This window comes from Oryctolagus cuniculus, chromosome 13 (assembly GCF_964237555.1).
Source record: "Oryctolagus cuniculus chromosome 13, mOryCun1.1, whole genome shotgun sequence".
Lineage (NCBI taxonomy): Eukaryota > Metazoa > Chordata > Mammalia > Lagomorpha > Leporidae > Oryctolagus > Oryctolagus cuniculus.
Window position 1 is genome coordinate 8,394,842 of NC_091444.1, and position 23,378 is coordinate 8,418,219.

Sequence of the window (23,378 nt, forward strand, 5' to 3'; positions counted from 1 at the left end):
TGGAAACATGTCAGAACTTGATTTCAGATTGAATGTGGGATAACAGAGAATTGCCTTTAGCAACTGGAAGCATGGTGGTGCCAATGACAAAGAGAAGAAAGAGAGAAAGTTCTATACTGGGCTATGCGGAATTTGGAGGGCCTTTTTGACATAAATGAGAACATATAAATAAATCACTTGGCTGATTCTGAAGATCAAGGCCTTGTGGTGGTGGGGGGGGGCAGGTAGGGGAGGGGTGGAGCAGCAGAGTCACCAGTAGCCAGAGGCATTCACAACCACTGAAACGCCAAGCATCGCCTAAGAGCAGACAGATGCAGAACAGAAGACAACTCTAACCTCTTGGGTGATCCAGAACTTATTTTGGGAGGAAGCAGCAGAGCAAGCAGGGAAGACCTAAAACAATTGACTATTGTGATAAATACAAAAATCAGAGTAAGGACACTGGGTGACAGAGTAGCTGCAGTAGGTTTTCACTGGTACTTTAACAAATTCCTACAAACTTAGTGTTTCGGATCCGTGTAAATTTATTTGCTTATATTTGAGAGGCTCAGAAGTCTAAAATGCGCTGGCGCTGGCGGTGCTGTGTTCCTTCTGGAGGTTCTCCAGAAGAATCGGTTTTCTTTCTTATGCACATGGTGGTTCCAGAGGCTGCCGCGTTCACTGGCTCACACCCTGCCCGTACTTCACATCTTCTCAGACTCTTAACTTTCTACCTTCCTCGCAGAAAGACTCTTGCGATTATACTGATGCTACCCCAGATTCTAAGTTCATGATAAGGGCAACTGTGGTGGGAAGGGGCATCATCCAGACTACCTCAGCCCAAAGTTTCAAGTGGACCATAAACAGGGACCAGTTGAGTGAGATGAAGATGGAGAAGCGATTTCTTGGACTGGGAAACTTGGGGATCCTCCGTAACATTGGTAATTATCTTTATGGCACCAGACTGGAATGGGTTACATAGTAAGTGGGAACCAAGAAAGAAACGACACTGAGTATAGATGATTCTCTTAGGATATTTTGTTAGGAAATGGAGTGAAGAAACAGTAAAACAAACAACAGGTGATGGTCAAGGAAAGACAATTTTAAAAATAAAAGAGGGGGGGCCGGTGCTGTGGCACAGTGAGTTAATGCCCTGGCCTGAAGTGCCGGCATCTCATATGTGCTCTGGTTCGAGACCCGGCTGCTCCACTTCTGATCTAGCTCTCTGCTATGGCCTGGGAAAGCGGAAGAAGATGGCCCAAGTCCTTGGGCCCCTGCACGTGTGTGGGACACCTGGAGAAAGCTGCTGGCTCCTGGCTTCGGGCACAGTTCCTGCCGTTGCTGCCAATTGGGGAGTGACCATCGGATGGAAGACCTCTCTCTCTGCCTCTCCTCTCTCTGTGTAACTCTTTCAGATAAATTAATAAATCTTTAAAAAAAAAAAAAGATGAAAGGTGAAAGAGTTTGCAACAGTGGTTAAAATGACATTGGAGATGCCCACGTCTCATCTCCGTTGCATCCAATATAGTTTCCTGCTAATGCCCACGGTGGGAGGCAGAAGATGAAGGCTCAAGTACTTGAGTACCTGCCCATATGGAAGACCTGGTTTGATTTCCAGATTTCAGGCTTTGGCCTGGCATAGTCCTAGATGTTGAAGGCATTTGCAGAGTGAATCAGCACTTTTTCTGTTTCTCTGTCTCTGCCTCTCAAATGGGGTGAAAATAAAGAAAAAAAAAAGTTTTAAAAATGCTATCAAATACTGTTTATATGGAAATATACATTATCTAATTAAAATGAAATGTTTTGTGATCCGAAGAACAAATAAATGCAAGAGTGAAAAACACAAGAAGGAAAGAAAAGAGAATTCTCAGATGTTTCATGGAAAAACAAGAAAGTTTGCTGAGCTATGTATAGTGTGCTCATTTGCGTTCATGGTCACCATTTTAAAGTTAAACAAATCAGCACGAACAGTCTCATTTTTCTTGCATATTCATCTCCTGCATGCAGATAGTGATCCATTTCATCATTGAATTTAAACAAAGTTGGCTTATGAGCTGGAGATGATTGTAGAGGAAAACTGGGAGGGAGGAAAGTTGATAGTTGTAGGTAAACTGTGCCATTTGCTCTTTGCCATATTTGTTCAAATAAGAATAGCCTCTGGGAGCCGGCGCCATGGCGCACTAGGTTAATCCCCCGCCTGCGGCACCAGCATCTCATTTGGGCGCTGGTTCTAGTGCTGGCTGCTCCTCTTCCAATCCAGCTCTCTAGGTATTTGTTCATGCCATTGGGAAAGCAGCAGAAGATGGCCCAAGTGGTTGGGCCCCTGCACCCACATGGGAGACCTGGAAGAAGCTCCTGGCTACTGGCTTTGGATCAGCACAGCTCCGGCCGTTGCAGCCATTTGGGGAGTGAACCAACAGAAGGAAGACACCTCTCTCTCTCTCTCTCTCTCTCTCTCTCTCCCTCTAATTCTACCTGTCAAATAAATAAATAAAATCTTTAAAAAAATAGCCTCTGGATCAAAGTTTTATGTTAAATAGTATAAAATGATACTTTGAACTATAGAATATCTCAAAAATTGACAACAGATGTTGCTTGAAACTTCAATAAAATACAATTTAAGTATGATTCTATCCCTAAATAAGTAAATGGTTAGATCCATAAACTTTTTGCTAGAAAAACAGAAAAAGTATAAATTTGAACAGAAGTGTAAAATTTAGTGTTACTTATGTCATATATACTTTTATATGTGGATTGTATATATTTATATAAATGTACACATATATGCAAGTGTTCGTAAGTGTGTGTACATACAAACGTACATAGATGTGTGTGTACATGCATGTAATCCTCAGATGTTTAGCGGTATGCATGGGTCTAGGTATTTGTTCATGCCCTTGTTATATGATTTATTTTGAACAAAGCCTTGACAATGAAGGCATTTTGTGAAAATTTACCCTAACTCTGATTCTAAAGAAGTCCATTAATTCCAGAAGTGACATCGGAAGTTTACTGAGAGGACAGCTTTCCGGTAGCTCCTGGAAGTGCTAAGAATTCCTTGAGCCATTCTCAACACACTTCTCTTTTCCATGTGAATTCTATGAAGTCATGCACAGTCTACTGCCATAACCTACGGCATCCTGGAGTTCCGAATCATCTGGTTTGTTTGTAAACAAATCACAGATTTAATATCACATCACAAAATATATTTGAAATAACTCAGCCAAAATGAAATATGGCTAAATCGCTACTTAGCTAAAAGGCCACACACATTTTAAAAAGTGTTTGTTGGGGCCAGCATTGTGCTATAGTAGGCTAAGGCTCCGCCTGCTGCGCCAGTATCCCATGTAGGCACTGGTTTGTGTCCAGGCTGCTCCTCTTCCAATCCATTGCTCTACTTGTGGCCTGGGAAGCAGTGGAGGATGGCCCAAGTGTTTGGGCCCTGCACCACTTGGGAGACCTAAAAGAAGCTTCTGGCTCCTGGCTTCAGATCAGCTCAGTGTCAGATATTTGGGGAGTGAACCAGTGGATGGAAGACTTTTCTTTCAGTCTCTCCTTCTCTCTGTCTGTAACCCTACCGCAAATAAATAAATAAAAATCTAGAAACAAAAAGGTATTTATTTCAATCTCACCACTACAATTTTAATGAATATTAATGCGAATTCAAGGTTAAAAGTTGTCATAACTTTTCTTTTTCTCGTAGCTGTTGGTATGAACCAGTTGCTTTAATGATATTTTGACAATTTATTTAATTTGGCTTTTGAATTTGTGCCTTATTTTCTGTTAGTGATCATTCAATAAATGGCTGACTTCCTTCCAGAAGTGATGGAGAGGGATCCTCTTTAAGGCACAAGCACTTTGCCAAAAACTGTTTCACACTGAATAAATTTTAAAAAAAAAGGTTTATTCATTTTTATTCTTTTGAAACACATGGAGGAGAAGACAGGGGAGGAGAGGGATGAGGAGGGGAAGGGAGGGGAAGGGAGAAGAGGAGAAGGGAAGGGAAAGGGGGAAGGGGAAGGAGGAAAGAGGAGAGGGAAGAGAGCAAACCCCATCTACTGATTCCCTTCCAAATGCCTACAATAACCCAAGTTGGGCCAGATCAAAGCCCAGCTCTTGCCCAGTGTCCATATCCCATGTTGTTCCTATTTTAAACCATTTGTCACAATAGCATCATGCTCCCAATATCAAAACCTGCAAAAGTTATCTATCGTCAAAGAGTTAATGGAAAAAAAATCATAAGTTTATTTTGCTGCAATTTTTGTTATCAATGCATGTTTTCTCATAATAGGGATTTTTCCATGAGCTTTTTAAATACTTCTCATATGCAGACAAAAACCAAACTCAACTAATCTGTTCCACATAACTTCTCTCCCTTGAAGTTCTATTGATGCATAATGGCCTTAAAGTTTTCACAAGACCCACTTTCTGAGATCTGTGAGTTATCCCTTTAAATCCTTTAGGGGAATGCTTTTTGTCTAACTGAACCATAGATACTTTGAAACAGCACTGTGAATTATCCTAAATTATTAACAAAAATTTTATGATCATACCCTTGGATTTATATTTAGACAGTTCTTTTCATATAGTGTCCTAGTTTTTATCTTTGTCCAAAAGACACTTCTTAATTTTAGCATTGTTTGCCATCTGGCACGGCTGACAGTTTTCCAATCTCTAATTCTTAGCTTCTTCATGCTTAAAATGATCTCTCACATTTCATACAACCACAGCAAAGAAAGTCAGCAGTATCTTCAACACTCTGGCTAGGAAGGTCCTTAGTTAGAGCACTGAACTCTTTAGATACATTTTCTATTTTTTCCATTACTGCAAGCCAGTAGGGTGCTAACTTTTCTGCCACTACATAAAATAAATTTCCTTTCTTCCATTCCCAGGAAGGTTTTCCTCACATCCTTTAAGTTTTCATTGGCAGCCTGTTTAAAGTCCAAAATCTATATCCAAGGAAATTTAGACTGACAATCACTCTTTTCGTTGTCCTCACAGCTCTTGCCCAATGTCCATTTCCCACGTTGGGCCTACTTTAGACCATTTGTCACAATAGTATCATACCCCCAATATCAAGATCTGCTTTAGTTATCTATTGTTGCATAATACACCACACCAAATTGTAGTAACTGAGAATAAAAATATGTTATATTCTGTATTGGTTTTCTAGCACTTCAACAAATTACCATAGACTGTGTGTCTTAAGACAGCAATGATTCATCCTCTCACAGTTCTGAAGGACAGAAGTTCAAACTCAGAGAGTCTACAGGGATACATTTTCTGGAGTCTTGGAGACTCCATTCCATGCCTAACTCAGCCTATGGTGAACCCCGGCAATCCTGGGTGTTCCTAGGATTATAGACTCATCATTCCAATCTCTGCCTTGTTCTGCACACAGCCTTCTCCTATGCACATCTTTCTTTGTTTACTCAATTTACAAGTTCTTGTCACTGAATTTGGGGGCAACCCTAATCCAGTCTGATGCCATCTCAATATGCTTAATTCAATTACATCTGCAATGAAATGTTCTTTCCAAAAATGTCCTATTTGTAAATTTCAGGGATATATCTTTTTTGGGGGGTGACATTAAACCAATTACTTTATTTCACCCAGCATCTGAGGGTTAAGAATTAGTATTTGTCTTAGCATCTCATTTCTGGAAGATTTAGGAGTGAAGCTTTTGGCTGGGACTGGAACCATCTGAAGGCTTGATTGAGGATGGAGCTGAGCTTTCAGGCTGAAGGTAAAACTGTTGGAAGGAGCTACAATTTCTCATTGTGCAGGGATCTATCGGAAGTACTCACTACACAGGTGGCTCCAACGAATCCGGCGCCCCGACCGGGACTAGAACCCGGTGTGCTGGCGCCGCAAGGTGGAGGATTTGCCTATTGAGCCGCGGCGCCGGCCGAGTAATAATTTTTAATAGCACCTCATATTATAGTGCTTGGCTCACATAATTATTTAATAAATGTTAACATATGGAATAGTGTCCTCTCCACTTTCACCAAAAACTTCCTTTTCCTACTTAACAATACCTCACCTATCTCAGTATCATTTTCAATGACAGAGTATCTGAGACAGCCTTCATTTAGGCAGAATAAAGATAAAGAGGAATAGACATTAAGTCTGGAGTTGACTCTAAATGAAGCTAATTTTTAATTAAGATGTCTGTGGATCAAATAACCTCAATTATTAACATCTGTATCAACCTTTTTTCTGTGATATAAAAACAAAAGATATACATGAGGGTACTTTAATGAAAGTGCATATTATAAAAGGTGCCTGGTTTCCAAAATTGATTTTTCATAAGACGCACTTCCAATTAACTTTGTGAAGACCTCTTGTATGCATGGATTTCACATTTTTTGCACCAAAATAAATTTGTTTTTTAATTCCATTTTCATGAACTTTTTGAAGTATCCTCATGTGTGCATATGAATTTGATTATATTATATGGGAGACATATATCTATATCTAATCTATATAAGGGGAAAGAAATACATATTTTTGAATACCAAGAATATAGTCTAGAAAACCCAATATGGGAAACAGGAAGTAAGAGATATTAGGTAATAATCGTATGAGTAAAAATGAAAAGGAGATTATAAATTACTTCAAGCCTAATTTAATTCCATAAATTATTATAACCATATATTTAAACTTGAAATTTTATAGGAACTTGAATGTGAACGATTTTCTCTTCATTGCTTCTTTTAGATCCTTATATTTTCATTGTTATTTGTATTTGAGGAAAAAGCAAACACTGACACATATACACATGCACGTGTAAACCTCTGATTAATCACTTTCTTCTAGAGTTTAACAAAGTAGGTTTCAAATTGTGGGGTTCATTCTAGGCCTCAGAAAATAACTGTAATAAATAAGAAAAGAATAAAAGGAGGTCATTCTTTGGCATTGATAGGAGGCATAGCTTCATAAAGGTTCATGGTCAGAAAAATTAGGCTGTTGCAGAATCAACATTTGAGGAGTTCTTGCCTTACTGGCCCCTGATTCGTGGTTTTGGTTTTGGTTTATTTTTAGACTACGACATGGACCTAACTACATCTAATTTGAACATATTCACTCAATAACACCCTTGGACACCATGCTAGTGTGGATGGGAATGGATCCTTTTCCTACTAAGATAGTGGGTTACTGTGTAGAAAAAGAGCTAGAGCCAGAGGAGGCATTTACATCCCCCCTGAAATAAATAGAAAATGTTCCAGTCACATGGTTACATTTATTGCTTGGTCTATACACAATTATTGTTCTATTTTGGGTCATCTGTACTTTAATGGTGATACTAACCAAGTTACTCTTTTGAGTCTGCATTTATTAAGAAATTTACCTGAGACTTGAATGTGAAATACATGGTTAACGTGGAAGTAAAACATATTTTATGTGTGCATCTTTGTTGTATGTATAATGTATTATTGTGATATGTGATAACAAATATTTTCTTTTACACTGAATTTTTTTCTTGTTGGAATATTGAGAGGTAGTCTTTAACCCTGAAATTACTGTAGAAATTAGAAAGGCAGACATATAAAGAGTTGTCAAAATTGTCATATAAATGTGTATAATTAAAAAAAAAAAAACTATGCATGTTTTTCAAAAGTCTTTTAGGAGCTGACATTGGGGCATAGCAGGTAATGCCGCCACCTATGATGCCGGCACCCAACATGGGCTGGCCTGTTCAAGTCCCAGCAGCTCCATTTATGACCCAGCTCACTGTTAATGGCCTGGAAAAAAGCAGTTTAAGATGGCCCAAGTGTTTGGGCCCTGCCACCCACATGGGAGATCCAGGTTAAGCACCTGGCTCCTGCCTTTGATCTGCCCCAGTGCTGACTACTGTGGCCATCTGTGGAGAAAACCGGCAGATGGAAGATCTCTCTCTCTCTCTCTCTAACTTTGACTTTCAAAATAAATAAGTCAGTCTCAAAAAAAGTCTTTACACCACAACAACCTTGTCTTTTCACTCCATTTTCCAGGAATTTCTGGTGGTATTCTTATGTATAACATGGTATTCTTATTAATTTATATCTTCAAAATTCTCAAGAAATTGATGAATAAATCGGAAAGTCAAGTTTATTTCATTGCACTTGTTTATGTACCCCAAATTAATAATATTTGGAGTTTCTCATTAAGTAAAATAATAAAACCCATGTAAATAATTATTTTCATAAATGGGTTGCAACTGCAGGAGTAGAGTGGAGAGCATGTGCAGAGATACAATCTTAAAAGTTTGAGTAGGAAGCAAAATTGGGCAGGAAGCAGCCAGGCTCAGATGGAAAGCTTATCCCAAGGACAAGGCATAGCCCGTAAGCCTCACACTGAAGACCCTCAGTGAGTCACCCACAGGGGCTGAATTCCAACTCTCATCAGGAGAGTTTCCTAGGAGTAGGAAACCAAAGTTGGTTTACCTTTACTTCCACCGGAAGTAAATGCCTGAACTGACAACAGAGAAGTGGAGATAATTCATTTAAGACTCAGTGTCTATGGGAGAAGTTAAGGAGGTTGGAGCTGAATCCTGAGTGATGTAAGCGATATAGCAATTACAGAGCAGCCACATACGATTATAATGGACATCTAAAACTGCTGAGCTGGTTGGGGGAGCAGCATAACAGGGTAACAGGTAGTGCAGCAAACTCCAAGCTTGTTCATTTTTCTCCTGTCTCTTACCAGGAAAACATTAGAGCGCCCTCTGCTCTGACATCAACAAGTGCTTAAGAAGCTGTTAGGTGTATCCTTTGAGGTGCTGAGCAGAGCTGTCAGAGGAGCTAAAACAAACCTCATACTCTTGACATAACACAAGCAGAATAAGGAAATAGCATGGTAACTGAAGGAAAACACAATAGGAGACTGAAGTGAGTCAAACACATTTGAAAAGCTCACAAATACATAACCAAGAACAGTTACAACAGACTGGCTTCAGCTGCATAGTATAAATAACTTTAGAGGCACAGTAACCTTGAAAGCAAAAAGACCTGTGCAGAACACTACAAATAAGCTCATTCAAAAAAAAAAAAAAAAAGAGTAATACATTAACATTGGTAATATGAAAGCAAAACTAACAGTAAACACTGATGTTCAAAATGACAAAATGGTTTGGAAATGATAAAGGAAGAAATTTTCAGTCACGTTAATAACGGTGCTTTGAAATGAAGACATGCTATTGCTTCACAGCCACAATGTATGGACCTAAGATTGATTTTCTTTTTTTTTTTTTTTTTTTTTTTTGACAGGCAGAGTGGACAGTGAGAGAGAGAGACAGAGAGAAAGGTCTTCCTTTTGCCGTTGGTTCACCCTCCAATGGCCGCCGCGGCCGGCGCGCTGCGGCCAGCGCACCGCGCTGATCCGATGGCAGGAGCCAGGAGCCAGGTGCTTTTCCTGGTCTCCCATGGGGTGCAGGGCCCAAGCACCTGGGCCATCCTCCACTGCACTCCCTGGCCACAGCAGAGAGCTGGCCTGGAAGAGGGGCAACCGGGACAGAATCCGGCGCCCCGACCGGGACTAGAACCCGGTGTGCCGGCGCCGCAAGGCGGAGGATTAGCCTAGTGAGCCACGGCGCCGGCCTAAGATTGATTTTCTAAGAATAGGAAACGTATACAGTGTTTTGTTGCCTGCCCTGTTCTCACACAGCCTGACTCCCAAACCAGAAAACCAGAGGATATGTATGGTCTGTTCATGAAAAGTTACAGGCCATAGGAACACGAAGAAAATGTCCGCTTTCCCGATTAGCGAAGATGCAGATGTCTGACATTATTTGCGATTTATGAGAGTGCAGGGAACCAGGGAGCCGCACGTCACTGCGATACTGTAAGTGGCAGCGCCGTTCAGAGTACAGCTCGCACTGCCTTCACAATTTCTCTTCTCGGGATTCGCCTATTGCCGCACTCCTCTACACAGATTGAGTAACGGCCTCTGCAGACCCTCACATCCTAACCTCTGCTACCCGTGAATGTCAATTTATCTAAAAAAAAAAAAAGAGGATTTTGTGATGTGATTAAATTGAAGAAATTTAAAGCGGAAGATTTTTCTTGCTTATCTGGATGGGCCCTAAATTTGATCTCAAGCATCCCTGTAAGAGAGGCAGTGCAGACTGAGATGAAAAGCAAGAGAGGGCAACGGATGGAGGGTCGAGGGGGAGAAGGAAAACAGTAGCCTCCAGAAGCCTACCTGAGCCCTTGCAAGAAGCAATGCTCTGCGCATCCCTTGATTTCGGCCCCATAAGCTGCAGGTGTCGGTTCAAGTACCTGGTCCCCGCCACCCGTGTAGGAGGCCCAGTTAGCGTTCCTGGCTCCTGGCTCCTGCCTGAACAATACATGGCTACGGGGGGCATTTGCTGAGTGAACCAGGAGACAGAAGCTCTCTCTGCGTCAGCTCTCTTCCCCCCTCGCTCCCTCCTTCCCTCCCTGCTTCTCTTTCCTTTCTGTCCCTGCTTGTAACAACAGTAGGTGAGAAGTCAATAAACTGCCTGTAACTGTAGACATGAAAGCTAAACTCTTATTCAAGCCTTTCTTAGTTAAAAAAAAAAAATCAAAAATGAATCAAATGGAAATCAAAATAGAATCAATAAATAGAAAAGTAAGAAAAAAATTCCTGAAGTGAACATGGGCTTCTTTAGTGAAAGTCACAAATCCAGCAAAAGAGTCAAAGGGAAACAAGTCATAAGACTCAAATTATATTAGAAGTGAAAGAGAATGTCACTACAGAATGAAGTAAGTGAATAACAGAAATTATAAACAAATTTGCCATACACAATACGTTCAAATTCTTAGGTGAAAGTGGGTTAATTCATTGGAAAATACAAGTTAGTAAGTCTCAAGAAGAAATTGATTTTACAAGTAACACTCTATCTATTAAAGTAATTGAAATTATACTTAAAAACAGCAAACCACTTTGCTAAAAGAAAACTTCAGGTGCAATTCACAGAATTTCACTCGTGACTATGTCAGCCATTTCAGACAAACCCAACGGCCATTCCATGCAATTTTTCCCAAACACAAAAGCACTCAGTGTTGAACCCGAGGTCCCATGTGTTGCAGCAACTCTTCCTCCAGGCTGGTGAAAGTGCCGTCTGCCCAAGCCACATGTGGGTTTGGGTACTGTTTGGTCTGCTGGCTTCAGTCATTCTCCCCACCGCCAAGTGGACACAGGAGTGCTCACGCAGAAGTGTGAGGGACTCCTCGGCAGAGCTCGCTCGCTCGCTCGCTCTCTCTCTCTCTCTCTGCAGCTCTGTCTCCCTAACCCAGCAACCCTTTGGGATGTCTGAGCTCTTTCTCCGTCAGCCAGAACCTGGAGTCTGTCTGGAGCTCAAACACTGGGACGATCAAGGAGCTCCTCTCACATACTTCTCTTTTCTTGGAGTTCACAGTCTTGTGGCTTTTACTGTCCAATGGCCAAAAGCGTGTTGTTTAGTTTATTTTTCTGCTTTTCAAGGTTTTTATAGGAAGAGGTCAGTTCTCATCAGTTAATCCTTCATAGCTCAGAGCAGAGATACGGGTTTTAAGAAATGAAGCTTCATTCTCTCCCTACAGCAAACTCACAGAACGGCAGCACTCCTGCCTCAGAATCAACCCTCGGGACATTCGGATCTGACTAAAAGGTCCATGAGAGTCTCACAGGCATGGAAAGCCATGACACGGTGGCAAAAAACAATCTAAATGAAAGATCCTGGTGAACAAGACCCCAGCAGAAGGAACAGGCCATCAAAGAGAGAGGCGCCTTTCTCTGAAGGGAGGAAGGAACCTCCACTGTGATATGGCCTTGACTAAACAAGTTCAGAGTCGGTGAACTCAAGGGGCTTCCATAGCCTAGACAGCTCATCGCAAGAGTCTCGGGTGATTGCTGACGTCATAAATAAGAGTGCCAATTGTTAAATCAACAACGGGAGTCACTGGGTTCATGCTCCCCATGCAGGATCTCTGTCCTTAATATGTTTAACTATGAAACTCAAAAACAACACTACTAGTCGAACAATACCCTATACCTTGTGTGGTTGTGTGAGTACAGCCTGTTGAAATCCTCGCTTAGTGTATACTAAGCTGATCTTCAGTATATGAAGGTAATTGAAAATGAAACTCGATGAAGGGCGGAATGAGAGAGGGAGTGGGAGAGGGGAGGGCCACGGGAGGGAGGGAGGTTGGGGGAGGGAAGCCACAACAATACAAAAGTTGCACTTTGTAAATTCACATTTATTAAATAAAAAAAATAACTATATAACAAACAAAAAAAGAAACAGAAAAATAAAGAACTTAATACTTTAACCTTTTAGTATTTTTTATGTTCTGCTTAAAACTATTGGTTGAACTCTGTAATTAATACACAATTACTCTTAGGTGTTTAATTAATGCTATAACTAGTACTCAAACAGTATTTTACACTTTGTGTTTCCGTGTGGGTGCAAACTGTTGAAATCTTTACTTAATGTATGCTAAATTGATCTTCTGTATATAAAGAGAATTGAAAATGAATCTTGATGTGAATGGAAGGGGAGAGGGAGTGGATAAGGGGGGTGTTGTGGGTGGAAGGGATTTATGGGGGAGGAAGCTATTGTAATCCATAAGCTGTACTTTGGAAATTTATATTCATTAAATAAAATATAAATATAAAAAATAAATTAAGCTTGTAAAGTGAGGAATCACAATGAAATTCAGGTGATGCCTTTACTTTGTAGGTGTGGCTTCATGAGAGTATCTTGATTCTAGAAAGTGTCAAGATTCTAGAAAGTAACACTGATCTGGGGAAAGCTCTTGGTGAAGCAGAGCTCACTTGACCAGGCTCTGTTGACAAACACCCAATTGCTTTTGCTAACAACTAGATGAATTTATTATTAAAATTTACAACTAAAGGCTTTTCATAGAGATGAATAACTGTGCCAGTGGAATGTCTCTACATAACATCTCCTGCTAAAATTAATTTTCATATAACTAAAAGAACAAACATAGTAGATATTCTCAGATGTTATGTTATGGCTAGAGGCTCTATATATTTGATTACATCCTGGATTAAAACTACAACATAAAGGAGAATTAAAGGCTTTTTAAGGGTACTTTTCTCACAGCAACAACTTCTTAAGCATTTTATATCTATTGTTCTGATTAATTGAATTCTACTGTATTAGTATTCAAAACTGGAAGTTATACTTTATGTATCTGCCTAATAAAATTCCCTGTATGAAATGTTTTTTACACATGGCCCTAAGTTAGAAATAGTGGTGATAAATATTAACAATCACAAAGAGTACGTAGGCCTTTGTTTCCACAGAATGCTGTCTGGAGATTGCTTCTATTAGAAAAGAAACATTTATATGGCATTGAGAAATACCCACCAAGAGAGTAATCTTAATATGACTCACTCTTTTCTACTCATCTACATGCGTACCTATTTGTATCTGTCCATCTTATCCTTTATCTTTATACTTACTTTTTCTAAAGTATTCACAGTATGTGCTACATATATCACACCATCCCACCAATAAGCATTTCCCTGTGTTTCTGATTTTTTCCAATTAAAAATTCAGTATCATTTTCACACCTAGCAAAGATTAATTATTTCTTAATACCCTGACAATATAGTTCTCTGATTTATTTCAATGTGATTCTCAGCTTTTTATTTTGTTCAAAAATAAAGCTCATTGATGGCATTTGTTGATATTTCTTCTAAGTCTCTCTTAATCGCTAACTGTCTGCATTTTCAGGGAGAGGGATTTGGATCCTTGCTTTAATAACGTAATAATACATGCATCTTGAAAACCATTCCATTTCGGTACATGAAAGTTTCTTAGTTATGTAACACATTCCCCCCTCCTGGCCCATGCATGTCATCACAAATGGTAGGATTTCTGTTCATTTCAAGGCTGAATGACACTCTATCATGTGTGCGTGTGGACACACCACAGTTTCATTACTCATTCATCTGTCGATGGACATTTACACTGTTTTCATATTTGGGCTATTGTGAAGGCTGTTGCAATGAACATGGAGTGCAATCAACCCCTTAACACATACAGTTTGAGAATATTTTCTCCCATTCCATAGGTTTTTCATTTTATTAACGTTTCACTTGTTAGCACATTTTTTTTTAGTTTGATTTGCTCTCACTTATTTATGTTTTTGTTGCCTGTGCTTTAGGTGTGATGACCGAAAAGAAATCATTGTCATGGACAATGTCAAGGGGTTTATCTCCCGTTTTCTTCTAGAAGTTTTACAGGTTCAGGTTTTACAAATAAGTCGGCCGGCGCCGTGGCTCACTAGGCTAATCCTCCGCCTTGCGGCGCTGGCACACCGGGTTCTAGTCCCAGTCGGGGCACCGGATTCTGTCCCGGTTGCCCCTCTTCCAGGCCAGCCCTCTGCTGTGGCCAGGGAGTGCAGTGGAGGATGGCCCAGGTGCTTGGGCCCTGCACCCCATGGGAGACCAGGAAAAGCACCTGGCTCCTGGCTCCTGCCATCGGATCAGCGCGGTGTGCCGGCTGCAGCGCGCCGGCCGCGGTGGCCATTGGAGGGTGAACCAATGGCAAAGGAAGACCTTTCTCTCTGTCTCTCTCTCTCACTGTCCACTCTGCCTGTCAAAAAAAAAAAAAAAAAAAACAAAAACAAGTCTTTAATCCATTTTGAGTTTTTTTTGTGTGTATTATATCAGATAAGGAGGCCAATTTAATTTCTCTGTGTGTGGATATCCAGTTTTTTTAAATATCATTTATTGAAATGTTCCCATTGGCTATTGGGATTTTCTGTGGTTCTTTATGAATTTTAGGACCCCTTTTTTCTATTTCTGTGAAAATTGCCATTATAATTTTGAAAAGCTTTGTATTCATTTTAATTAAAATTATTTAATTATTTATTTATTTACTTGAACAGCAGAGAAACAGGCATAGATCCTCCATCTGCAGATTCACTCTGCAAATTTACATAATAGTTGGGTCTGGGTAACACCAAAGCCAGGAACTCAGTCCAGGTCTCCCACATGGATGCAAGGACCCAAGAACTTGAATTATCTCCTGCAGCTTCCCACAGCGAGTACTATCAGGAAACTGGAATGCGAAGCGGAGCTGGAACTTGGACCCAGACACTCGAATATGGGATGTGGTGTCCCAACCACTAACTGCCATCCCCTTGGGACTGCACTGGGCTCTGAAGAAATGCCCTGTAGAATTTGCCTCATCCAGATTTGGCTGATTATATCCTGATAGTGTCTGTTGAACAGGTTCCTCTATTTTTCTACATTTTCTACATTTTCTCTAAACTGCTATTTGAAGTCTAAATCACAGATCTAAAGTGTTTATTAAATTCTTGTCCTTGTTATAAAATATTTTCCTTTTTAAAAATTCCTTTCAAATCATCACTCTAAAAAATACTAGGATTTGCACATGATGAATTTATAAACACCAAGCAATCAGAATTGATACTTAAAATAATCACTACAGCAATAAGTAAAACTTTATCATAAATTCCTTAACATGTTATTTAACTTAACTGCTTAAACATATTTATGTGAAAAATGAAGTGTATGTCCGCTTCAACTGGGACTCAACATTAAATATGAAATTCACCATCTCATTAACATCTCTAGAGCATGAAATGATTAGTTTTTTCTATTATGTAATATTTTGACCATAGTGATATGTATTCTTAATAAAGATACTTAACAATGCATTCCATAAAAGCATCTTCAAGTATTAGTTCTGAACTCAATCTCAAACACTTTAATCTTGACTTTCATCTGATTAAACATTTTCTGTTTTGGATTTGAAAAATATTCTAAGCACTGTGTGTGACACTGGAAGGGGCACAGGAAACAATGCAGAAATCCCTTATTTTATGTCCGTTATCACCCAGTGGGCAAACATGCATGTGGCAGCCTGAGTAGTCGTAGTTAGAAGGAAAATGATGAAAGGTAGAGGAGTGTCCCTATAAATACTGCTTGTAAAGTATGGGAGAGAGGACAGGAGGAATCACTCACAACAGAGAAATTAACCTTAATGCTCTGCTCTTAGTACCTCGTAGTACACCACTTGTAAACTCTCTCCACAGTAATGGAGAAGCTCTACACTGACACATTTAAAAGCACACATTTTGAAATATTAATTGAAATATTAAGCATTTTCTTGACATTTTATTATTAAGAGAATTAGACTTGCTGGAGTAGGAATTTAATGAGAAAAAAAGGTGAGAATTCTATTTTTTGTCTACCAAAATAGGCTTTTGAATCGTATGTTAGAAAAAAATTGTGAAATTCACTTCTGTTGTGTTTTGTTTTGACAAAGCAAGATAGATTTGATTTGGAGAATAAAGAGTTTTTTTTTTTTTTTAAGGAAGGATAGAATGTGAATGTTTAACAAAATATTGCAATAAAACTAAAGGAAAGCCCAAGTAGACCCACCTGGCAAAGAAATTTCACATGAGCAGGGAATAAAGAGATGAGAACGGAGTGTGGTCAAGTGAAAGGAAAGAAAAGCTTCAGACAAGGAAACTGGAACAAGAACCTAACGGAGAAAATTAAAGTGAACAAGCCTGGACAGTTGTGGCTGGCAGAATGTGTCCAACTGCATGTTACACTATGGATCAAAATCAGCATCAAGATGCAGTTCAGAAACGTGTAGCACCAGGTCCAGGCAGATGCTGATGGAGTCGTGTTCACTATCACAGGGATGAGTGTACATCACCTGTGCTGGTGTTAACCATTCCCATTCCTGTTTGATGAGATTTCTCTCTAAATATCACAAGTGCATTGTCATGTAGAAATGAAATTTACTCATGCTAGCAGATTTAGCTGAGCTTAAGTAACATCACTAAGGCTTGCACAAGGGTATAGATTCCATGATACTCAGAGTGGTTGTGACTGTACAGAAAGGAAGGTTCCAGGCTGTCTCAAAACTTGGGACCTTGGATGGTGGGGAGATACATTCCAGCCAGAAATACAAACCAGTTGCCAATCAGGCCTGTCTTCCATGCCCACTGACTTTATGGATTCCCATTAACCTCTGTTTTCCACATGGACCTATATCTTTCACAGGTTACAAATTGGCCTGTGTGCTCTCTTCAGCTTAGGGTCAGAAAACACTGACCCTGACAATCTGAGTTATATTGCCCCTAGCTTCTCTGAATCTCAGAATCCCATTCAACCATCACCTGGCTCTTCCATGATTTGACAACTTGGGATGTCACATAATAATTACTGGAATTCACAATGTCACATGGGTCCAAGAATAGTAAGTGGGGATTGGTAAGAATAAGAGTGCTTTACAATCACATATCCAAACTCAAACAGAAGTTACAGGTAAGATTCTGTCACTGTCAGTGACTCTAACTGGTACTGCATATGGATGGGCTGATAGATAATATCGTTTCAAATTATAAATTAAGGTACATGATTATTGTGTAATTCAATTCCCCTTCCTTGGTGAAGAACACCTGGTGAACCAGAGGAATAAAGCATTAGCATGGGGATCATTTCATCCCAGGAGACTCTTACGCATCACAGAAGATTAATTACAGTGACTGAGGAGGGAAGACAAGTTTCAATCAAGCTCTCAGACTGGGAATAATTACCAGGAATTGGCAGGGCAAGATGTCTACAACCTACCTACCTACCTACCTACCTCTCCCTCTCCCTCATTCTCATTCTCTGTCTCTCTCTTTCATGGACATTGAATAGAGTCAGAGGAAATCGAACACCTGGTTCTGTTTTTCCCTGGAATTTTGTGACAGAAACTCAGAAAATAGAGCAGTGACATGTGAGCTTATGCTAATACAATTCAACTTAGTATTCAGGAATAGAGAGTTTGGAGTTTCATAAATCAATGTTTGAAACCAAGTTCCCCCAGTTCAATTTTGGCAATGGAGCAGATATTAATTTTTCTACTGGACAAATACCTCCCTTCTTCCTTCAGAAGAGAACCTCAATTCTACAGAGTTGGATATTGTATTTTAGCTCCAGTCCTTCAGAAGCAGAGCCTGACACAAAGGCTAAAATGTAATCATCGGAGACAAGCTTGCCAGAGAGGAAAGGACAAGGATAAAATGAACAGGAAGTAGGGCAGTGAAAGATCAAAATCTACTTGATGCTTCATCAGCAGAAATGTCCACTCTTCAGAAAGCTACAAAGGACACAATGGGTGTAAACCCACTTGGGGTTTCCCTCGGTAACTAGACAAGAGGAAAGTCCCTCAGAACAGGTCAGGGAAGGAGGAGGAGGACTTTGGTGTTTGGTTCTCCTACATCCACCTTCTCATCTCTCACTGGTTCAAGTTGCTGTGGTGGAATGCTAAACCCTACAAGAGTCTGGAACCTGTCCTGAGGCTCATCTGTGGCTACTCTGGAGGGTGGAAGTGGGAGGGTGACCGGAAGGAATGCAGCACTGACCCAGACAAGGAGGGAAGGCTGTGGATATAGCAATCTGAGAGGATGCACGGGAATCGTCAGTGCTGCAGCACTGGGCCAGGTCCCAGAAGAGAATCATGGATACATTAGGTTTGATATCAGTGATTCATAAATGTTTCCTTGACATTTGCTGATGATTGGCTTGCGGTAGGCAAATCATCCTTTACTGAAGTGGTCTTGAAAATAGTTTCCTTTGCAAATTAAAAGTAGCATGAACTAGAAGAATCTGTATTAGTGGGTTCTCTGCTTCTAGCACTTTATTTGACAAAATCTAGACTGTGTGAGAAGCACAGGGGTGCCATGTGTCAAGGCATGAGATCTGGGTATCTGGTTCAGATCCTGGGCCATGTCAGAGCACTCAAGAAAGCTGTGGCTTACCCTATCTTGCCCCATTTTCCTCATCTGTAAAAAATAGTGACAATAATGGCCACCTCTTATTCTTATAATGCAGATTCGATTAATTGACATGGACAGATTTTTCAGAATGTAGCAAGCGAGAGCACTGCCCACTTTACTGTTCAGAGGGGTGCTGTGCAGTTCAAATGTTTACAATGGCGGCTTAATACCACGTTGAATATTCTGTAAATTACTCATCACTGGAAGGCTCCGTGGATGATCCTACCATGGATCAGAGTGCGGAGCACTGACGAAGCATCTCAGGCCTGGGAAGAACTGACTACCTTTAAACGTAAGCAGTTTATCACCTATTCTCTGAAAGAGAACGGCAGCGCTATTTAAAGAGTTTCAAGTCTCAGAAGAAAGAGCCCTTATAAATCTGTTTTAATGTTTTTTCCTACTTCTTTTATTAAATTATTGGTTGATTTGAAGCTTTCTGAAAAGTAATCTGCTCCTCTGTGAACTTACATTTCCTCAGTGAAATTCATCTCCTAATGAGAAATACTGCTAAATGTTACCTCTCTGAATCACCCCGTCAGCCCTAATGCCAGTGTCCTATTAACTCACGTGAGACGGTTCAACATTTCTGTTGATTCATATCTTGAATAAAGTTCTTAGGAGATTTTTTATCCATATAGATATCCTCCCTCTAGCTTTTTACCTTTGTTCTCTGTTACTTCAATGTTATCAAGAATATAGCTTATTCGTATTTCAGCACTTTCACTTAAACAGGTACATTCGTATTACAAAAGTGGAATTTCATAGTTTCCTACTACATGCTTTATTCTTTAACCAAAAAAAATCACTTGTTCTCTTTTAAGGGCACATATAAATGCTAGTCTACCCACTACTGTCTCCTTCCATTATCTTTAAATCCTACGTGGGACACACTCTGATAGCAACTGTCACTCTCACCATCTAAAAAAAAATTCTCTCTTCATTCTGTAAGGATTTTTCTTAAAAGAGTGCCTTGAATATTGCTTATTACCAAGACATTTTGAGCAATCACACACTTCTCAGTGGATTGTCTATCCTGATAAAAAGTTTCAAGAGGACACTTCAATCTTGCACTAAAGAAGAACTTCATCTAGAAAGTCATGATGTTTGAGCTAGTGGGAACACTGGAGTGCATGCTTCTGTGATGATTAAGGTGACTAATTAGATGACTGCCCCCATTTAAGAGAGACTTTGGGCATTGAAAGTAAATTTGACATTTTATTTCACCTTCATAAAGAAACCATGATAGTTACGACTTCAAGGGAAGAGGCGCAAGACTTCCTTGCCTGACTTGTTCATACAATGACAAAGCATTTCCTTCTGTGTTTTCCTTTCTTGTCCTGAACTTTTGTGTGCAAATACACACCACAAGTAATCAATAAGAACATGGACTAGACTTCAAGGAAATTATGAACAGGCATTTTTTTTTTTTTTTTTTTTGACAGGCAGAGTGGACAGTGAGAGAGAGAGACAGAGAGAAAGGTCTTCCTTTTGCCATTGGTTCACCCTCCAATGGCCGCCACGGCCGGCGCACCACGCTGATGCGATGGCAGGAGCCAGGTGCTTCTCCTGGTCTCCCATGGGGTACAGGGCCCAAGCACTTGGGCCATCCTCCACTGCACTCCCTGGCCACAGCAGAGAACTGGCCTGGAAGAGGGGCAACCAGGACAGAATCCAGCACCCTGACCTGGACTAGAACCCGGTGTGCCGGCGCTGCAAGGAGGAGGATTAGCCTAGTGAGCCATGGCGCCGGCATGAACAGGCATTTTTAAAAGCGCAATTTCACTAAAGAGTAGGTACAGAAAGTGAGGGCTCCTCAAGAGGCTCTGGGTGACATAATTCAGCTATTTTTCTATTGCATAACTCCCTTCTCAACAAACTTTGTAGTCTGCTTTGAGGTTTGTCAGAGCATTTTTTTTCATATTGTCAGCTCACTTATTCTATTAATTTTTGACAATTCATTCCAGAGCAATTAATTATCCTCCCTGATAATCAATCTCCCCAGTTGCTGCAACTTTCTCACAAAACTGTCCTTCCCCTGAGTTTTTCATATCCCTTTATACTAGCAGGCTTTGCACTGTTCGCTGTTGAAAAATGTGCCCTCTCTACTACTCAAGAGCAACAATTCTTTATACTCATCTGTGCAGCACTGGTTCTTATATGGGATATTCATAAATGCTTTTGAAACTGGCAGAATACTAGAGTGAAATGACTCAAACAAAAAAGAAAGCGCATTGATTTTCATAAGTGAAAATTCTAGGGAATGCTTGATTTGAGACAAAATTAGATCAAGTGGATAGAATGATTTTATTAGAATATTATCCTACTGTACTCCCACTTCCCACACCCTTTTCATTCCTAAGAAGACACAGCCCTCAGGTTCAGTGTCCTGTGGGTTTACTTCTGAGTTTCTCAAGCTAACCCAGAGGCATAACAATCTTGCATCTCAGTTACTCAAACAAAACTCTCAGGATTGCAACTCACTGCCCCTCATGAGGCCAAGTGCTTGTAATGAACACTCACTGTGGCCAAGGGCATGAAATGCATCGACGGGTTTTAGCACAGGTCTGGGGACCCTTCTTGGAACAACCAGCTGAGTCACTTGAGATCTGTTAGAGCTCTTATTTGTAGGTAAAATAGCCGACTCTTCTTAAATTAAGCAGGGAGAGGTTTATATGAAATAAGTAAGAAGCTTATGAAACCTTGATCATGCTCCAGGCTGAGCTTCCAGGAATGACTTCAAGAAGTGCAATTCTCAACTGCCTTAGCAAGAAGACTGACACTGATAACAATACAGAACTGAGCTCCGTCTGACTCAGCCAACAGCTGCCATACCCCTGCACCCCAGAAATACAATCTCCTGCTGCTACCTGCACCCAGTGCAGCGAATGTCATACACACATCATTTCCTCACTTGGCGGTTTCCTGAATGTCAGCCTCCAGCAGGTACATTTGACAGATGGCAACTAAATCACACGTCTACTTCTAGTGAACAGGACTGATGATAGAAAGAGCTGTTTGGTTATTATCCTAGTCCATTTATGGTGCTGTAACTGAATACCTGAGAGTGAGTAATCTGTATTGACTTGCAGTTCCTGAGGCTTCGGAGGCCAATACCAAGGAGCCAGCATCTGTACGATAAAGGAAGAAGAATAAGGGCAAGAGAGCGAGAGAGCATAGGGGACCAATCTCTCCCTTTTAAAACGGCACTAATCCCACTCGTGAGAGCACAGCTCCTGTGGCCTCATCAGATTGTAAAAGAGTTCTTAATATTATTGCAATGGCAATTACATTTCCAACACAAGTTTTGAAAAAAGCAAACAGTCAAACCATAGGAGTTTTAGAGTGAGGAGGCATAATGAACACAGAAGAAATGTTGAGATGTTCATGGGGTAAATCGAGATTTATTACAGTTTTGAGCTGCTGTGGACACATCTCTCTGAACACATGGATTCCAGTCCCTTTTGGGGGGAAGGAGTAGAGAGGGAATACATGATAAATAAAATTTTGGACAAAATAATAAAACTAGACTTCATCACCTCACTATTTCCCCTTAAGTAAATATGCCATGCAGTTTCTGTTAAGTGATTGACTGAATGAATGAAGCATTCTCAAAATAAAATGCACATAGGCCTTTGAAACACCACCAGATGCTGTCCCACGTGGTTTTAGAGTACAGAATAAGAAAAAGGGGACATTATTAACATGAACGATGGCAACATCTAACCATGGAACATAAACAGGGCATGAAGAGGATTTCGCTGAAGTCTTGGTCTTGGGCAAAAGAGTCACATTCGCTTGCCCTATATTTGCCTAACAGAGCTCTGGTGGAAGCAGTGGGACAGCCCTCCTGGAAGGTGTTCCTGAACTTAATCAACCCAGTAAGATCAGGCAGGACTCAGTGGGGTTAGTGCTGTGGCGGTGACTGAGAGTTAAAATGGTACATTTTCCATCCTGTTTTTTTGTTTTTTGTTTTTTTTTTTTCCACTTTGAAAAACAATTTTAGTTGATTGGACACTTTATAGCCAACAGAGTAAAACAACACAAAGATTGTGGTGAACTTGGTGAAGTACTTTCTGTGCATGTTGTACATTTGTGGCCAGTAACAGTGATGATAAAGAATATGTATGCTATCATTTGTAGCTCACAGGGTATATCAAAAACATTATCCACTTACTTCCTATAAAAGCCACAACTGGTAGTTTTTCTTATTCCTGTTTTCTCTACTCTAAGTCTGGCATTCTTTTTTTTTTTTTTCTTTTTCCATCCTGTTTTGATTAAAGTTCTAAAAGAGACATTTAGGGAAGGGTGTTTGGTACAGTGGTTATAATGCTGTTCGGGATGCTCACATCCAGTTCTCAGAATGCCTGGGTTGAAGTCCTGGCTTACTCTGGACTCCAGCTTCTTAAAATGTGCATCCTAGGAGGCGACAGGTACTGGCTCAGCTAGTTTGTCCCTGCCACCCTTGTGACAGTCTTGGATTAAGCTCTATCTCCTGGCTTTGGCCTGGCCCAGCCCTGGCTGTTACAGCCAATTGAGAATTTAACCAGTGGGTGGGAGATCCCTGTTTCTACCTCTATCTCAGCATCTCAAAATAATTTCTAAAAAATCCTTTTTTCT

General features: G+C 40.4%; 1 long non-coding RNA gene across 1 annotated transcript in view; it reads right to left on the reverse strand.

The window, feature by feature from the left end:
* Nucleotides 1–23,378, reverse strand: part of LOC127483414 (uncharacterized) — a 133,658-nt gene that overhangs the window by 64,329 nt on the left and 45,951 nt on the right. The window contains exon 3 of the long non-coding RNA XR_007909584.2: nt 21,820–21,889. This is a non-coding gene — a long non-coding RNA (uncharacterized lncRNA). The remainder of the gene's footprint in view (nt 1–21,819; nt 21,890–23,378) is intronic.